Genomic DNA, 19,306 nt, shown 5'->3' with positions numbered 1-19,306 from the left:
TGTTCTACTAGGTTCTTGTACTTGAATGTCCAGCTCAGTTTTTTGAAGTTCTCATGTATTATATCTTTAAATAAGCTCTCTGTTCCCTTCTCCCTCTCTGCTCCTTCTGGAATACCCATTATCCTTATGTTTCCCTTTCTAATGGAGGCAGATAGTTCTAGTAGAGTTCTTCTGTTTAAAATATATTTTTACTTCTCCCTCCTCTTTCACCTGATTCAATTCTAGATTTCTATCTTCATTTTGTTCACTAATTCTCTCTTTCATGTGGTCTGCTCTGTTTCCAGTGATTTTCAATGCATTCTTAATCTCATTTATTGAGTTATTTAGCTCCGGAATTTCTATTTGGTTCTTTTTTGGAGTTTCAATCTTTTTGGTAAAGTACTGTGTCTGTTTATTAATTTTATTCCTGAACTCATTGAACTGACTTTTTGAGTTGTGTTTTATTTTGTTGAGTTTCTTTCTGACAACTGCTTTGAATTCTCTATCATTTAGATCACAATCTTCTGTGATTTTGAGTTTGGTTTCTGGAGAACTGTCACTTTATTTTTGTGATACCCTGTTATTGTGATTATTCATGGTGCTTGATGGGTTTTTCTCTGCTGGTGCATTTGAAGTAGGAACAATTTTCTTATTTAGGTACAGTGTTGTTTTAACTTTAGCAGTTCAGCAGGTTTATAATGAGATGCCTTTCTCACCGTACCTTCCCCACCCCTAGTAGGTGGTACTTGCTATAGCACAAGTTTTTGGTTTCTCTTACCTGAGCTGACTCAGTTATATTTGAGAGCCAGCACTTTTCCACCTTCTACCACGTCTGCCAGTAGTGTCATAGGTGCCTTCTTCATTGCTGTTGTGCCTTCAGGGTCGCTTCGCTGGTGCCTTGCTGCTGGCAATGTCACCATGGTCTCAGGTATTGGCACCAGAGCTACAGGGATGGCGTGTGTCCCCGCTGCATCTGGGGTTATCTGGATCTTGGGCAACTTTGCTGTGGTGGGTGGTAGATCAGATGGCAGGGTATTGGGAAAACCTAAGTTATAAGCACCACATCTGCTGCTGCCCAGTTCCCTATGGCTGCTGGCGCTGCTATGGCCAGGAGGCAGAAGTATCATGTACCTTTTCTACTTCTGCTATGGGGCTCTCTGGTGGTGTGGAACCTCTGCAGCTAGGGGAGGGAACTAGAATCACGACACTGATGCTGCTGCTGTCCTTTTCCTGTTCTAGGGTAGTAACGGGGGTAGTGGCAGAGTTGCGAGCCCAGTCTTTGCTGCTGCTACTGTGCATTCTAGAACTGCAGGCTTAGCCACCACTGCTGAAGAACCAGGGCAGTGTCCTTCCTGTTCCCCCAGTTCCTCCTCCCCTATGCATTTTCATCCAGCCACCTTAAGCTATACAGATGTGTGGTTCTCTCAGACATTCTAGTTTGTTGAGCAGAAGAATCTTTGTTGAGTTATAGATGTCCCACTAGTTGTAGATTGCAGGGGAGAGACAAGTATCTCACTCAACCACGATGCTGATATCATTCCCCCATAAAAAAGCTTTCCTAAGTAGTGAAAATATACGAGGATATGTATTTGGGACCATTTTCTCTTCACTCTTCCCATTAAAGCTCAAGATCTGATATTCCTTATATCACAGGGATATTGTCAGATAATGGACATAATTATACCTCTATATAAGAAAAAAAGTGTTACCTAAATATAACCTCATAATTCTTACCATAGGTTTGCCATCTGTTACTTTTTAAAGGCTTCAGATAATGTATAAAAGGAGGCTTCAGTAAATTAAAGAAATAGACTGTCAAGGAATAAAACCATTGTGATAGTTATATAATTAGAATTTGACTCTAAAATTCAAAAGAGTTACATTTCTTAGCTGAATACAGAGTTTGCCGTAGGCTCTCACACCTCAATTTCAACAATAAATGTGTTTTACTTCAGATACCAACAATGTCAAAAGAGATGTACTGTAGGACAATCCTGATTACAGCCTGGGAGTCTCTTTAGTCCGACTGTAAATCCTCCAGGTCTGTGCATAGGACTTTTGTGGGAGGTAACAGATTTTGAAGAAGATTGATTGTTAATTGGAGATAGAGTTGGTTTCTTGTGTTGGTTCTGTCAAGTTCTTTAATAAACCATATAATCCTTTTCACTAAATTATATGTCTGTCTTTTCCAGGTTTCTTTAAGTTTCATCATCTCAAAACTAGTACTAAACTGAACATAGTCACATAAAGATACAGGTTTGGACATATTCTCTAATCAGCTTTAGGGAGATAAGGTGTCAGATCCCCTTTTCAAAGTTCTAAGCACACAATACCTGCTCTATGGTTAGTGCCAGAAGTTAGAGGAGGAAGGGCAATCTGAGCTTGTGAATCAAGAAAAAATTTTAAAGCCTCTTCGTGAAACACATCTCTGAATTGCTCAGTACTTCTCAAATTGCACTAGACAATTTCAGGTTTCTTCTATCTTTTTAATGATGGATTAGGTCAGACTAGGGCCCCTCCGGCTTGATAGGTTGTGAAAGTGTATAGTTTTTGACTACTTTTCATCTATCTAACATATAATGTTAAACTAGCTTAATCTTGGTTTTTATAAGAAACAGAAACCCTTTGGGAATGTTAGCTCTGTGTTGTGCCTGATACGATAGAATTAATTTCTCTCTTTGAGCAAAGTAAGCAAAAATTCTTTTTTCCAAAGCAGTTCTCTTTCTTCTAGTACTCTTGAATCATCATTTTTTCTTGGAGACCAGAAGTATCAGACCTATTTTTCCCATTGTCTTCTTTTAAACTAACTTTTAGTGTAAACTTTTGTTATTATTTACATGGAAAAGTGAAAGCATATATGCTCTTGACTCCTAGAAAGCCTCTCAGGCCAGTCATCTAATACTTTGGGCATGGTGCTGACAAATTGATTATCTGGTTCTAAGTTTGAAACAGATTGGAGAATAATAAAAGTGAGGGAGAATACCTTTTAAAAGGGCAAATTTATAAAATTTATGAATGTAACATATGAAGTATATCTCAAAAATTAAAAAATAAAGAAATAAACAAGCAAAAGAAAAGCAAGGGCAGGAGCTGGCCTGTGGATCTTTATAGCCTAATGTTTTATTGGGATACAAAAATTAAAAATAAAAACAAGAGAGAGAAAGGCATAGCTACAGACATTTGTTCTGGCAGCAGCCAAGAGGTAGATGACTGCCTGACAGTTCCCAGTTGACAAGGAAGGAAACATAAGAACAAAGGAGTGGAATATCAGGGATACATTCGCTGTAGAAGATACTTAATTATATTCTGAGAGAACATGTCAGATGCTCATTATAAAGACCCTGATTGATTATGAAAAGTTCATATTGTATTTATTATTGTTTAATAAGTCAGAATGGGCAATGACTCTAACTTAATTGGTAAAAAAAAAAATTGTTTTAAATCATTTTAATCCATTAAAGATAAGATTCTCTTATCCGAGATATTCAGTGTATGGAATACCTCATTCCCTGGAAGTCCTGGAAAAATAAAACTTACCTCTGTAGTCAGGACATTCAGTCTCTCAAGTAAAATTTTTTTGAATACATGTTGCTACCTTCCTGTGCCAGAAAGCACACTATATTTTTAACAATATGTCTTTCAATAATAATTTTTTTAAAATAGTAAAGACTTTCAAAGGTACATAGCAAGTGTAAAGATGTGCATACAGTTACCATTAGACAAAGAATTTAATCTTTTGGGGAGGTGAATAAGACATGATCATCTTTAATTTGAGAGTCCGTGAAGCACTTTGTTCTTTTTTGGACAATGCATCTCAAACTTTTTCACTGGCCATCAAGAGCAAATCTTGTTAAATTTTATTTTAGAACAATATATTATGGGCATATTTAATTTTATGTGCAATGAAAAATAAAGTCTTAATGAATTCATGTATTTTATATGTCTTGAATTCTTTACTATCTTGCCAACTTCCTAATAGTAACTTAGGACTTATCTATTGCTCCTTTTAAGAACCAGTGTGTTAGGGGTATCTCTTTGCAGCCCTTCACTGTCTTTATATAGTTTCTAAATAAGCATACTTTCTGCCTGCTGATTGATGTAATTCCAGTGTAGGAAATTTGACAAGAGCCTTTAGCTATATTTGTCATAACTGCAATTTGTCTTTCTGTTATTGATATCAGTACTCTTCCTAACCCAATAAAAATAGGTTTGTTAATTGATACGGGTAAGTATTAATCTTTGGTCATAACTGTCTGTTTATTTTTGAAAAGCTGTATTATTTTCAATTATAAAAATAACATGTCCTTTGTAAAAATATCAAAAATGTAAAAAAGCATATAGGTGAAAAGAAAGATCACCCCATATACTTCTGCCAAAGGCTACCATAGTCTACTTTGTGATATTTATTTTTCTGGACTTTTTAATCTTCATGCCAGAAATACACATGCATATTATTTTCTATAGTGCTAATTCATTATCATCTTGTTTGGAATATGATTTTTAAAAAACTTTTCAAGTGAAATTGACCGATAACTCTTAAATGGACAGCTTGCTTTTAGGGATATTTCTTCCTCTTAATACCCTCATATCAGAGTAAGGTACAGAAGACAATAGATGTAAAAACTGTATAAATGTAGTTCAGAGATGGAAAATTCCCACCATTTTCAGCTCTAGAGTTTACAACATGTTCAGGGCACTGACACCCAGGGACTTCATCTACATTACTGATAGGAATTATTTATACCTCTTATAAATTAAAACAAAACAATAATAACAACAACAAAACTGACTGACATTGCCTGGTAGCCTGCCACCTTTTCATTTCTCAAGTGGCCACTGATAAATCTGCAAGGAAACATTATAGATTACATTGGATATTTGGAGCCTGAATTGAAATAATTACAAATTTGTCCACTTTAAAAAGTAAAAGAGGTGAGGGCTGTGGGTGTGAGTGCTATATTGTTTTTTATTTTCTTTTGTTATTTTCGATTGTCTCAAGGCAGAGGGACTAATAGACTAATATTGTCATTAAAAGTTTCATTATAACCAGCATTCCCATTTGGGAATGGAGTTGTTAACTATTACAGACTGCCATCAAGATCTTAAGTATGATGTTTTTCTTTTTGTTAAAGATTTTTATTAAAATATAGCTAACATACAATCTTATATTAGTTTCAGGTGTACACAACAGTTATTCAACATTTATAGACCTAAAGAGGTGGTCACCATAATTCCAGCAACCATCTGACACCATACCACACTATCACAATATTATTAGCTAATTCCCTATGCTGTACATTACAGCCCCATGACTTATTGCTCTTATACCTGGAAATTTGAACCTCTTAATCCACTTCTCCTTTTTCCCCCTTTTTAAATATTTCAATTACAGGTGGCATTCAATATTATTTTGTATTGATTTCAGATATACAGCATAGCAATTAGACCTTTATATAATTTAAGAAGTGATCCCCTTGATTAGTCTAGTATCCATCTGGTACTATACATTGTTATTACCATATTATTGACTATATTTCCTATGCTTTACTTTACATTCCATGACTACTATGTAACAACCAATTTGTACTTCTTAATCCCTTCCCCTTTTTCACCTACCCCCAAACCCTCTCCCATTCGGCAAACCATCAAAATGTTCTCTGTATCTACGAGTCTGTTTCTGTTATGTTTATTTTGTTATTTAGATTCCACATATAAGCGAAATCACATTGCATCTGTCTGTCTCTGTCTGACATATTGCACTCAGCACAGTACCCTCCAGGTCCATTCATGCCACCGCAGATGGCAAGAACCATCCTCTTCCCTGGCCAAACAATCTTCCATTACGTATATGTACTACCTACTCTATTTACTCCCTCAACAACAGACACCCAGGCTTCCTCCACATCTTGGCCATCGTAAGCAATGCTTCAATGAACATACGGATGCACACGTCCCCTGGAAGTAGCATTTTGGTTTTCTTCAGATAAATACCCAGAAGTGGGATTACTGGGTCCTTCTTTGTCTCTTATTATAGCCTTTGTTTTAAAGTCTTTTTTGTCTGGTATAAGTATTGTTGCCCCAACTTTTGTTTGATTGGTTGTTTGTTTGTTTGTTTTCCATTTTCATGAAATATCTTTTTCCCATACTTTTACTTTCAGTCTGTGTGTGTCTTTCAATCTGAAATGAGTCCTTTGTAGGCAGCATGTGTAAGGGTCTTGTTGTCGTATCCATTCAACCCTCCTTTGTCTTTTGATTGGAGCATTTAATCCACTTACATTGAAAGTGATTATTGATAGATTTTATTGCCATTTTATTATTCATATTTTTCATCTATTTTTTTTTTCAACTTAAAGAAGTCCTGCTAAGATTCCTTATAATTCTGGTTTGGTAGTGATGAACTCCTTCAGCTTTTTCTTGTCTGGGAAGTTCTTAATCTGTCCTTTATTTCTAAATGATATCTCTGCTGGGTAGAGTAACCTTGGTTGTAGGTCCTCCCTTTTCATCACTTTAAATATTTCCTGCCACCCCCTTCTTGCCTGCAAAGTTTCTGTTGAGAAATCAGTTGACAGTCTAAATGGGAGCTCCCTTGTAGGTAACTAACTGCTTTTATCTTTCCGCTTTTAAGATTCTCTCCTTGTTTTTAACTTTTCATATTTTAATTATGATGAGTCTTGGTGTGGGCCTCTTTGGGTTCATCCTGTTTGGGACTCTCTGTGCCTCCTGGACTTGCATGTCTGGTTCCCTCACCAGGTTAGGGAAGTTTTTCATCATTATTTCTTCAAATAGGTTTTCAACTCCTTGCTTTCTCTCTTCTCCTCTGGTACCCCTATGATGCAAATGTTGGTATGCTCCATGTTGTCCCAGAGGCCCCTTAAACTCTTCTAATTGTTTTGGATTATTTTTGCTGTTCTGTTTAGGTTTTTTCTGCTACCTTATCTTCTAAATCACTGATTCAATCCTCTGCTTCATCTCATCTACTATTGATTCCCTTTAATGTAGTCTTCATTTCAGTTATTATGTTCTTTATTTTTGATTGGTTCTTTTTTACGTTTTCTATCACCATTTTTATGTTTCCTATCTGTTTGCTGAAGTTCTCCCTGAGCTCGTTGAGCATCCTTATAACTAGTCTTTTGAACTCTTTGTCTGATGCATTGCTTGTCTCCATTTTGTTTAGTTCTTTTTCTGGAGCTTTGTTCTTTTCTTTTCTTTGGGACATATTTCTTTGTCTCCCCATTTTGGCTGCCTCCCTGTATTTGTCTCTATGTATTAGGTAGGGCTGCTATGTCTCCTGGTGTTGGTAGAATGACCTTATGTAGTAGGTGTGCTGTGGGGCTCAGTGGCAGAGTCTTCCTGGTCACCTAAGCTGAGTATCCCAGGTTTGTCCCTTGTGTTAGTTGTGTGTGCCCTCATGTTGTTGTTGAGCCTTGTTTGCTATTTGTACGTCAATGGGAGGGATTGATCTTTGGGCTGATAGGACTGGCCATGGCTACATTGGAAGAGTTGCTGTGCAGGGGCTGACCCTCCGGAGCACGATTAACTTTAGCAGGGCTCGGTGCCTGCCCAGTGTGCCCTTTGGGTGTGTCATCCCTAGAGGTTACCTGGTGATGCTCCAGCCTGGTCTGAAGTGTGCCAGCCCCAGGGCCTCCTGGGAGGGACCCCACTACTGGCCAAGTTCAGCCACAGCCTGTGCCCTCCCCAGGGCCACCTGGCATGAGCCACAAAGCAATTGCAGATGGCCACCACCCACACTTGGCTTGGAGGTTCCTCAAAAGGCCAAGCTGTGATCTGAGGCCAGCTGTCACTAGTGCGGGCTTAGGGCTGCTCAGTCAGAGGTATGGGACACAACAAAGCTAGATGCTGCTTATTTGACTTTTGTGAAATGTGGAGAGATTTTAGGACAGTCTGCAACATGAGCCAAGTCAGGTCATTTACTCAGAAAAGCCACTGGTAACATCTTGGGTGGGCCCAAAAGTTGGGTGGGACAGGGTCTCAGGAAATCAAGGCAAAAGAAATGGCGTCAGCCGGGTTGATGGAGACTTAGATATGGCGGCTGCCTGCATCTGCACTCAGTGGGGGAGGACTCAACAATGAAATGATGGCTTCAACCAGCTCCTCCAACCCGGTAGAAAGCTGCCCCTCCAGCCCTCACCCTAAATTTAGCCTGACAACTCAGTTCCTTCCCATATGTCTCTCCTGCCTTTCAAGCTGCTGCCCCAACACTGAAGTTCAGAGTGAGTCTATCAGCAAGTAAGTCCGAGTGTGGGCCCTTTAAGAGGAGCACCTGGGACTGCAGCAGCCTTCCATCCCACTCAGCCACAACCTGTGCTGTCTTTTACGGCCAGAATTTATGGGGACTTCTCTTCCTGCCATTGAAATCCTGGGCTGGGAGCCTGGTGTGAGACTGGAACCCCTGTCTCCCCTGGGGGAGGACCCTCGGCCGCCAGGATATCCCTCCCGATTTGTAATGGTCACACAGCTGTGGAACAAGCTTGATGTACATCTCTGCCCCTCCTACCAGTCTCAAGGTGGCTTCTTTTGTTTGTCCTTAGTTGTACAGCTTCCATTCAGCTAGACTTCAGGCAGTTCTCAACGATCGTTGTTCTTTAGTTTAGTTGTAATTTTGATGTGGTTGTGAGAGGAAGTAAGCACAGCATTTACCTACTCTGCCATCTTGACCAGATCTCATGATATTTTTCTTTTATGTGACATTTTCTGGGGCTTTGCCAAAAATGACATCAAATATTAATTCATTTGAGTGCTGAGTTTCTTCAACATCTTGTAGTACTTAATCAAATTTGAAAAAGATATTCTTTTCACACCGTTGTGGTGTAAACCTGTGAGTATGTTCCATTAAAACTCACTTTGGACAATTTAATCTGTATGCTATTAGGTTGATTTTTTTTAATAATTAATGCAATATGCTGACAGTTTAAATGGTTGTATTTTCAAAATTCTTCACATAAACTCCTGGCAAATGGTACAGATGCAGCTTTATTAGTAGTGATTTTTCATGCAAAAACCAGGTAATCCCTAAATTATATTAATAACTACATTAAAGAATTTGAAATGCCAGAAAGAACAAAGGGAGTAATAAAGTGTTCAGAACTAAAATGATGTCAAACTATTAAAAATCATTAAGAATCTATTTTGAAGTACAAAAGTAGTTTATATTCATTTTTTTTAAATGGCCACATTTGATGAAGCTTATTTAAAACATTATGCTACAATATGTTTAAAATGTGAAAGTAGGGTAACTTTTAGAAATGTCTTGAGCATCAGAAACTCTGATCTTAAGTGTGCTCTATCTGTAGTGCATACTTCTGTGCAGTTATCACAGCGTTTGGGTCCTGAAAGGAGCATCCAGCCCTATGCCTTCGTTATATACATAGGAAACCTCAGGCCAGCCAATTAAGGGGCTTATCCATACTCACACAGAAAAGTAGTAGAACTAGAACTTTTCAGTTTGATCCAACTTTGAGTAGATACAGTCTGTAAAGTTGTAACTGGTATTTATTAAAATCTACTTTGGCTTTGGTGAGAATAATTGTTTGTAAAACCCCCTCTAGAAACTTAGAGCCCTTTAGAGACCCCATTATTATCATACTTGTTGTGCCTTTTCAAAGACTAAACATGTAATTTTGGAAGGGATGACAAAAATTTAAATGTTATAGAAAATCAGTTTCTGGCAACATAGCAGACTAGGAGTCCAACCTGATCCTCCCACTGTAAACAACTGAAAACGTTGGCTTTCAAAATATGAAAACATCTTCTCGTGTGTTCCTATGAACTTGGGGGGAAAAAAACACAAAAAAAACAAGGATTACTCAAGCCAGGGAATAGGTATGAACTAAGAAATGTAAGTGGAGCACTAGGTCTAGCTTTAGCTCTAATGACATTTGCTAAGCTGGCTGAACTGGATTTTTTTTTTTTTTGAGGTCTCACAAAGAGGGAATGTAAAACCTAAGGTCTTCCAAAGTAGGGAGGTTCAAATAGAAGACTATCCTATATAGCTGGGGGAGCAAAGGACCTCATCCTTAGTGGCAGGGAGAGTTAGAAATAAACAGTCACCTCACTGCTATCAGAGAACTAGAAGGAAAATTGCCTGTCTTGAATCACTGCACAGAATATTTTGGGGCAAGAGCATTTCGTAGGAACTATAGCCACAGGGCAGCCTCCCCATCAGTTTGAAGTCCCAATTCATCCTGCCTGCCTGGCCTCAAAATTCTCCAGCCAAGAATTTAGTTGGATATGTTCCTGGATCCTTAGTGCCCCCAGAAATGTGATACAGGCAAATATAAATTGTTTCAGGAGGAACCTATTTTCATTCCCTGTCCTCAAAGAAAGTTCAAAAGAAAATAAATAGCACTGAATGAAGGCGCACATACAGACACAGACACACACACACACACACACAATTCAGGCACTCTGACAAAAAACTAATAGAAACAACAGAAAACAGAATCAGACTCACAGATTCTTCAGATTTTCTTCAGGCATTAAATGTTAAATAAGTATATATATTTCAAGAAATGTTAAGTTTAAAAATATAAAGAACAAGCAGATTTTAAAACAAATTATGGAAATATAGAAATGAAAAAGCTAATAGTTGACATTAAAAACTCAATAGGTTTTATGGCAAATTAAACAATGCTAAAAAGAACATCAGAAATCTTTAAGACATTGGAGAACTAACAAAGTAAAGAATTTCAGGACTAAGAGTCATTGGAGAATGGAGGTCCAGGATTTGGGGCAACTCTTCCCTTATGAAAATTTGCTGAATTCATAAGGCATAGTGAGTGGTAGGGCTGAAAAGTAATGCAGTGATTTTGGCAGCCTCTTAAGGGGTGAAAAGAGAATGGAGTCCAGGGCCTAAAAAGGGTATGTTTGTGAATACTTCTCACTTTGGGTCTGGGTGCCTGAAACCTTTTCTTTGTCAGTAAAGGTTAACTGGAAGTGGACAGGCCTGTATAAATATACAGCTTCTAATCCTATCAGTCTCTGAAATTAGATTAAAGTGATCCTGAATTGCTAGCAACTTCAGGCACTAGCAGAAGCCAATGTAAATCATCAGTGGAGGAAAATACCATCATCCTAGGCATTACATTTTTTACAAACAATTCAGCTAATGCAGTATCCAGCATACAATAAAACGTAGGCATGTTTTATTGCCTACGAAGAAAGAAAATCTGTTGAGTAAAACCCAGCAGAAACAACAAATATAAACAATTCTAAAGGGATTCCAGATACTGAAATGATCAGGTACAGTCTTTAAAATAAATATACTTACTTTGTTCTTGAAATTCAAAGGCAAAACTAAATGAGTATCTCTTTCAAGAAGTTAGAAAAGAGAACAGTAAATTAAACACAAAGAAAGAAGAAAGAAGGAAATAATAAAAATAAAAGCAGACATTAGTGGACTAGAAAACATACATAATAGTACAGGGATGACAAGGACAAACACTCATTCTTTTAAAAAACTAATGATATTGATAAATTCTTAATGAAATTGGATAAGAAAAGAGGTGTAAATAATCATCAACGATTTTAAACAGGACATAATTACAGATCCTTCCAACACTAAATCCTTTCAAGATGATATAAAAAAATACTTATGCTACTAAGAAATATTGCATCTTATGAAGACTAATCTAGGAAAAAGAAGGATTCTAAATATTAGTCTTAGAAAAATCAAATCCATAATTAAAGACTTGCACAAACAATACAAATCTTACAGAAGCTCTTCCAGAGAATAGAAAAAGAGAGAGCACTTTACTCTTCAGTTTACGAAGCTAATGTAACCTTAATAAGAAAACCTACTAAAGACACTGCAAGAAAAGAAAATTACAGACCAACCGCCTTAAATTTTAAACAAAATGCTACTATATTAAAGGAGGCAATATTTTTAATGCATAATACGTCCTGACAAATTTGGATTTATTCCAGGAATGCTAATTTGGCTTGACATTCAAGAGCAACCAATATAATTTATCACATTAATACAATCAAGAGAAACGTCATTTTATTATTTTGATAGGAGAAAGAGCATTCAATAAAATTCAACATGTGTTCATTATTTTAGTAAAACATTCCAGCACACTAGAAATAGGATTGTACTGTTATAAAGGGTATCTTAAAAACCATACAGAAGATATACAGAATAGTGATAATCTGGCATGAGATAAGGATGCACATTATAATCTCTTTTATTCAACATTATTACATTGATAAAGATTTACTGGAGATCACAGCTGGTGTAATAAGGCAAGAATAACCTATTAGGTATAACAGGTATAGAAAACAAGGTAATTAGGTATAGAAAACAAGGAACTGTTTTTTTTTCCTCAGGTACAGTTATATGCATATAAGATCCAAGAATCTACAGGTAAATTTTTTTAATTAATAGGTGAGTGTATAAAATAATGATATAAATTCATTATGCAAAAAATCAAGTCTATTTTTCATACATAAGCAACAAAGATTTAGAAAACGAAATTTTAAAAGATCCCATTTACATTAGAATAAAAATGGAATAAATATTACATAGATGTTCATGACACAGAAAACTTCAAAACCTTACAAAATGACATTAAAGATGATCTAAAGAAATAGAGAGCGGTACCACAATTTTAGAATGGATAATTCCGAACTGTAAAAATGTCGATTTTCCCCAAACTGTTCCTTAGTTTCAATGCAGTTTTAATCAAAATCTAGCAGGTTCTGTAGAACCTGATGAGCTGATTCTAAAAATGTGTGGGGAATTCAAGTAGCTAAAACAGTTATAAAGGAAACAAAGAAGGTGAGAATTCTATGTCTGTCTGATAATGTCTTATTATAAAGTTAAGTAATTAAGATGGTTTGGGACCAGTGCAATGACTGGCAGGTGTATGAAATAGAATAGGGAGCCTAGAAAGGTGGCCCAGCAAAGCAGTTGGAAAGTGAGAGTCTTTCCAGTGATGGTGCTGGAACTATTGGATTATTTATTTGAGGATAGAAAAATATTTGACCCCTAACTCATGCCGTACATAAACATCAATTCCAGAAAGGCTATAGATCTAAATATGAAAGACATCGCAATAAAACTTCTAGAAAATATTTTAGAAGAATGTCATTGGTGTAGAGATTTAAGGATTAGGACACAAAAATAACTAATTGTAAAGGAAATATTTGCTAAGTTTTACTGTATTCAAATTAAAGACCTGTTATCAAAAGATACCCTGAAGTGAGTAAAAAGGCACACCACAGCAAAGGAGAAGATATTTACAACATAACCAGAATATCTAAAGAACTATTATTAATTGATGAGATAGACAAATAACCCAAAGAAAACTGGGCAAAAACGCAAGCCACTTCACAAAAGAAAATCCTAAGAAAATGTGTTCATTAAACTCAGTCAGGCTACCATGGTTAGGAGACTGACAGGAGAAGGCTTCTAAGAAGAATCTGGGAATAATACATAGCTGGAAACCAAAAGGATGAATGTAGTATCTAACGGACAGGGGTTTTTCATTCTTCGTTAGGATCTCTTGCGTGTGTGTTTGTGTGCTTGTGTGTGTGTGTGTGTGTGTGTGCTCAATCTTGTATTTATTGTGAAATGTAATACATATAAGACTTGAAAAGTTTAATGACAGCTACAACAATAATAGCAATACCATTTTATAAATGCTGACAATGGGCCAGGCTCTATGCTATAAGCTTTACATATATTCTTCACAGTCATCCCTCGGTGCTCATGGGGGGGTTGGTTCCAGGACCTACAGATAGCAAAAATTGTGGCTGTTCAAGTCCCTCATATAAAGTCCTAGGATTTGCACATAACCTATATTCACATATAGGCTACAGCAGCAGCGTATGTCAACACATCACATCATTCGCATGGATTCAGTGTAGTGCTCAACATGGCAAATTCAAGTTTTGCATTTTGGAACTTTCTGGGATTTTTCCCCCCAAATATCTTCAATCTACTATTGGTTGAATCTGCGGGTGCGAAACCCGCAGATAAGGAGGACAACGGTAATTAATCCTCACACAGTGACCCTATTTAGAATAGACATTACTATCCCCATTTTATGAAGCTCAGAGAGATTAATTTAGCCCAGTTTACACAACTGTGGCACTAGAAGAATCTGAATGTTTGAGTCTTTCCATTATATTAACCTGAAAGAGAAAGTCTGTTCTCTTTCCACTGTTCATCTGCTTCTCTGAAGGTTTTGTTTTCATTTCTTCCCACTGATTGAGAAAAGGCACAATTCAAGTACCATTTACTTGTACCTTTGGCTGTCCTTTTTATATAATATCCAAATATCCCACCTCAAATATGCCCAGTAAAGATTTTCCCTTTCAACAATGAAATTATGTTTTATAGAGTAATTTTATAAGATTTTCCATGTTAGCTTAACTACTTTCAAAAAATTTACTAAAGAAGCCAAAATATAAAATCAGGACTATGTTATAATTTCTTTTAGTGACAGATAATACTACAGGATCCCAATTTTCAAAAACCAATGAGGTGTCATGGTTAAGAGCACAGCCTTTGATGTCAAGAAAAGTCTAGGTTTGAGTCTTATCTCGTCCATTGATGGATAAATTATATAATGCATCTGCATATTTCTTAAGGTTCTTGGTTACAACCAATTACAACTTAAGCCACAGGATGGGCTACTGAGTTAGTATACAAAACAGAACAAAGCACTGCATAGCCAAGCTTCAGGAAGGGTGGGAAGACCAGGGGCCACTCCAGAGCCTTGAATGCAGGAGCTCTTGTACTCTTTCTAGGATCTATCATCAGACAAGTCACCCTAGATTCTTTCTAGCTTTCTTGAGCACCCAGGAGACAGATACTGATTCATTGATCATGTTTCACTCTGTCATCAGGGGCAGGATCTGTTACCAGAAGAAACGATCAAAAAGCATGCTACGTAAACAAAAACATGCCTACAACACTTGGACTCTCTTTGCCTCAGTTTCCTCATTTGTGAAATGGGTATATTTGTTTATTGTAAGATTTGAGTATGTAAAGTGTACAATATTTTAAGAAATCACATATATGTATATACATATATATGTATATACATATATATCTTCTTGGTCCTGTTTCTCTAGAGAACCCTGACACATACACCTGATAAATTAAAAACAAAAGAACAAAATAAAACCTTTATAATTTTTTCAATTGACTGTTTGTTTTTTAGCATCCCAGTCTCTGTCCAAAAGGGAAAGAAGGGGAGGGGAGGAGAAGTGTGTATATGTATATGCATATGCATATGCATAATTACTAATAATTTAGCATCTTAGATGTGGTTGACAGTTGGAAAACAGACAACTACCCACACCAAAAAACACTATAGAAAATGGAGTTCCTGATTTAGCAGATAATCTCAACTTTTTTAAATCTTGAAAGTATCTGTACATTATTCTAGTAAAACACAAAAATGAGAATAAGACCCATGGTATTAATTTTTTTCTCAAATTTAACAAGTGTAATGCAATCTTACCTTGGATCTTTTCTGCTTGTTTCTTCATGGTTTCAGTTTAATAGTGTCTTTCACTTCCTTCCGTCAATGGTTGTATAATGTTACTGCTGTGTCCCACAGAACATTACCGCAGCCTGGTCCACTTCTCTACCCACCCACCCCACTGCCGTCTCTCGGTGGCTGTGTATTGAACATGAGCAAAGTCATTCTTCCAGGATTTGTAAAGCCCTTTGGGATTATTGAAAATGAATGGTGTTATATAAATGTCAGATTGTTTCATAACAGTTCTTAAAACAATGAGATAATGTCTGTTAAAGAATTTTAAGTTCCATGGAGAAATACAGGGCATAAAAACAAGTCTTTTTTTGTGTGTTTATAGCCATGCATTTTTGCTGTACAATTTAAGGCATTATTATATCCTTTAAAGATATAAATGTTTGAGTGAGTGTGTGTGTGTTGCTAACTATATAGAACTAAGTAACTACATTTTGTTGTTCCATTTTGTCATTTGGGTCCAATAAATTTGTCGCCGTAATACTGGCCAGAGTAAAATTAGAAATCTAAGGCAATTTCATTTTTGAATGATATGTAGTGGTTTCTCTTAATTTAAAGCTTCGTACATATGTAATACTAGATTTTCTTCCCCCTGTATATTTAATGATTCACTGAGTTTTATAAAGTCTTAAAGTGAAGTTACTTCTTTAAATTAATTCCCGGATCCCTTTTTCTACCTCTGAGCTTCAGGCTCACAATGCCAACTCCCTTTTTAAACAAGTTTACTTAAAAGTAATAGTGACCAAAATTCAATGTATTTTCTTCTCCACACAAAAAAGCCCCAGACCTAATTTTTCTACTACTGTCACTAATGGCATCACTAGTCTTCCAGTCAGGTAAATTAAAAACAATTTTAGTATCACCTTTGACTTCTTCCACTTCTTTACTCACCCCTCTTCCCTAACCCCATAGAAACCCTATCCATTTTTACCTGTGCTTTCATGTCTGTTACCTCATCCATTGCTCTAGGTATGTTACTCACTATATCTTCCTAAAATAGTATAGTCACTTCCTAATGGGCTTCCTTGTCTCTAGTGTTTCCTTATTCCTGTTAGTGCTAGACTTGTGCAGTTAGGACATGCAGATCTGGGCTTTAATCCTAACTTCACCTTACACTAGTCATTTCCCTTAGGAAATTTACTTAAACTCTCTGAATCTCAGTTTCTTTACCTTGAAAAATAACCATCTCATGGTTAATTCACTGTGATAATTCACTAAGATGATATATTGTTCTGGTCTGTACTTTATTGCTTTTATTATCCAAGAACCATTCAAGTTAGTTTAAGGTAAAAAAAGATTCTTGGAAGCATGCAGTGGAATCTCACAGGCACCCAAAGACATGAACCAAAGAGTATATATAGAATGTGATCAGAAACTGAAGCTGTTCACCTTCAAAAGCTATGTGACCTGCTTTTCTCTTTGTATATGCTTCTCTTTTTACATCTGCCCTGTATTCTTTCTATGCCATCTTCTCTTTCTATTCTCCTTTCGAATTTTGCGTTATACATCGTCTCAAATGACTGAATGTCCTTTTGCATACCACCAACTATGTCAGTCTCACCATATTTTTAAAAAAGGGAATCTGATTCATCTATCTCATATTTTGATTAGCTTCACCAATCATAAGCTCTCGTGTGCATACGTGGCTCGTATTCCACCTCTGGCCCCAGCTTCTGAGGCTAATAGAGAAAGCAGCAATTGCAGACAACAAAGATTCAATTAGAAGTGGCTCTGGACAACCTAGTAATTATTGGCATCTGTAGAAATTTTATTGAAGTACTTAGCATAGTGCTCAGTGAGTAGTAGTTATTGTTTTTATGTACCAAAATAAACTAACCAAAGTGAAACTCTGATTTTCTCTCCCCCTTCCTCTCTTAGACACACATACACATACACATATGAACACTCACACACACACACACACACAAAAACTGTAGTTAGCAACATGGGCCTGGGGCCATCAGATATGAGTTAGAGCTATAAATCTGTTACTTAAAACCTGGTCTTGGACAAATTATCTAATTTTTCTGTCCTTCAGTTTCTTTGTTTATAAGCGGAAATGACATTCTATTAGTTAAGAATCTTATGATAGCTAATCAGACTTTGCTGAAAACCTTACATTGGGGCTATTGGTACAACTGATTTCAGGCACAGCTGTCTCTGAGGCTAAAGTGATGTCAAGTAGACCTTTCCTCTTTATGTCTGCAACTCTTGATTCTATTTTCATATCTCTACCCCGTGTCCACATTCACACCCTAATTTATGCCATGCAGGCTTTTCCCTAATGTGTCTGAATAGTCATAGGAACTCCTCACATATTCCCAGATTCCAATCCAGTAGACAAGGATGTTTGTCTTTGTTCTGAAGTCTCAACAAAAATCTTTTAACCATCTCATTGTTGCTGATACTGTTATGTGCCCATCCCTGAATCCATTATTGTACCTGTGGAGTTAAAGGCTCTGATTGGCCAGTCGTGAGTCACATGCCATTTCTCAAGCCAGAGATAGAATCAGCACCACTAGAGTCACGTGGATTCAGGGGTGTAGGGAGAGGTGTGTCTGCCAACTTCACGTGATTGTCCAGAGAATTAAATCAAAAAAAGTAAACAAAACCCTGGATCTTTGCCCATCCTGTTCTCTAACAAACTACTGAAGAGTCCTGAGGATCTGCTGTAATACAGATAATCAAGTCCTTTTTCCCATTGCTTTCCACCCCACCCCCCTCACACAGGCATATTCCATATTCTCCCCAAATGCCCTCTTGGATCCTTGACCACACCCCTCTTTCTTGTCTGTGTCATGTTGCTTGTGCAATTCCATTGGCCTGGATATCTTCTACCATTTCAATCTGGAATTCTTGTCCTTCATGTCCCATGTCAAACATTCTACGTCCTATGAACCTTTCCCTAGCTCTCTTAAATTCTACCAAAAATCCACAAAAGATGTGGTTGTTGATTACTTTGCCAGATGATTCACTGTTCTTCATTTCTAGCTCTAAGCCTCAGACGTATTTCAAGACATTCACTTGAGTATCAGTGAACTTCTTACGCTACGTAGCCATGTACTGCCTTGTATTAATTTTATGTATCAATCTACATCATGTATTCTGAAGGCTCACAATAAAAATTTCATTGATTTAAACATAATTTCAACTAAATATACATAATTTATGAAACTTGCAACCATTTATTTTACTCAAGACAAAACTTAATCTTACTTGAAAGAGGAATTTATAAACTCTTGAACTCTAGTATATCTTAGATATTTAGCAATGACCTACTAAACCAAATATATAGTCAATTCCTAGTAACACACAATGTTGATATTTTTATATCATAAAACCTTATTTTTCATAGGTTTGCTTTTTCTTCACATGCATTAGGATTCTGTATTTAATTTTCTGTTCATCAGTCCATATTTATTGAGTACCTAATATATTCTAAGGCCCTGAGATACATTATTCAAGGCACTGAGGATAAAACAGAGAACAAAATGATGAAGTCTGTTCACATGGGGCTTACGTTCCATTTGGACACAGGATAGGTAGGACAGGCAGTAAAGAAGTAAATACACAGTACAGTAAGTCCTTACTTAACATCATTAATAGGATCTGAGACGTTAAGCAAAAAGACATTTGACGAAACCAATTTTACCATACCCTAAGTGATACAAATAAGAGTTAAGTTCCAACAGCATCTCATCAATGTTATAATGAAGCGAGGTTGAACAAAACGATGTTATTTGAGGACCTACTGTATAACGTTTAGTACTGACAATTCTACTGGTTTTAAGTTGCCAGAAAGT

At 36.7% G+C, this 19,306-nt stretch overlaps 1 protein-coding gene across 3 annotated transcripts in view; it reads left to right on the top strand.

The window, feature by feature from the left end:
• CWC27 (CWC27 spliceosome associated cyclophilin) overlaps positions 1-19,306 on the top strand; it is a 182,972-nt gene that overhangs the window by 104,440 nt on the left and 59,226 nt on the right. The window lies entirely within an intron of this gene.

The sequence above is a fragment of the Rhinolophus hipposideros genome, assembly GCF_964194185.1.
Source record: "Rhinolophus hipposideros genome assembly, chromosome: 7".
NCBI classification, from domain to species: Eukaryota; Metazoa; Chordata; class Mammalia; order Chiroptera; family Rhinolophidae; genus Rhinolophus; species Rhinolophus hipposideros.
Note: the sequence above shows the minus strand (reverse complement) of the source record. Positions and strands in the feature narration are given on the sequence as shown.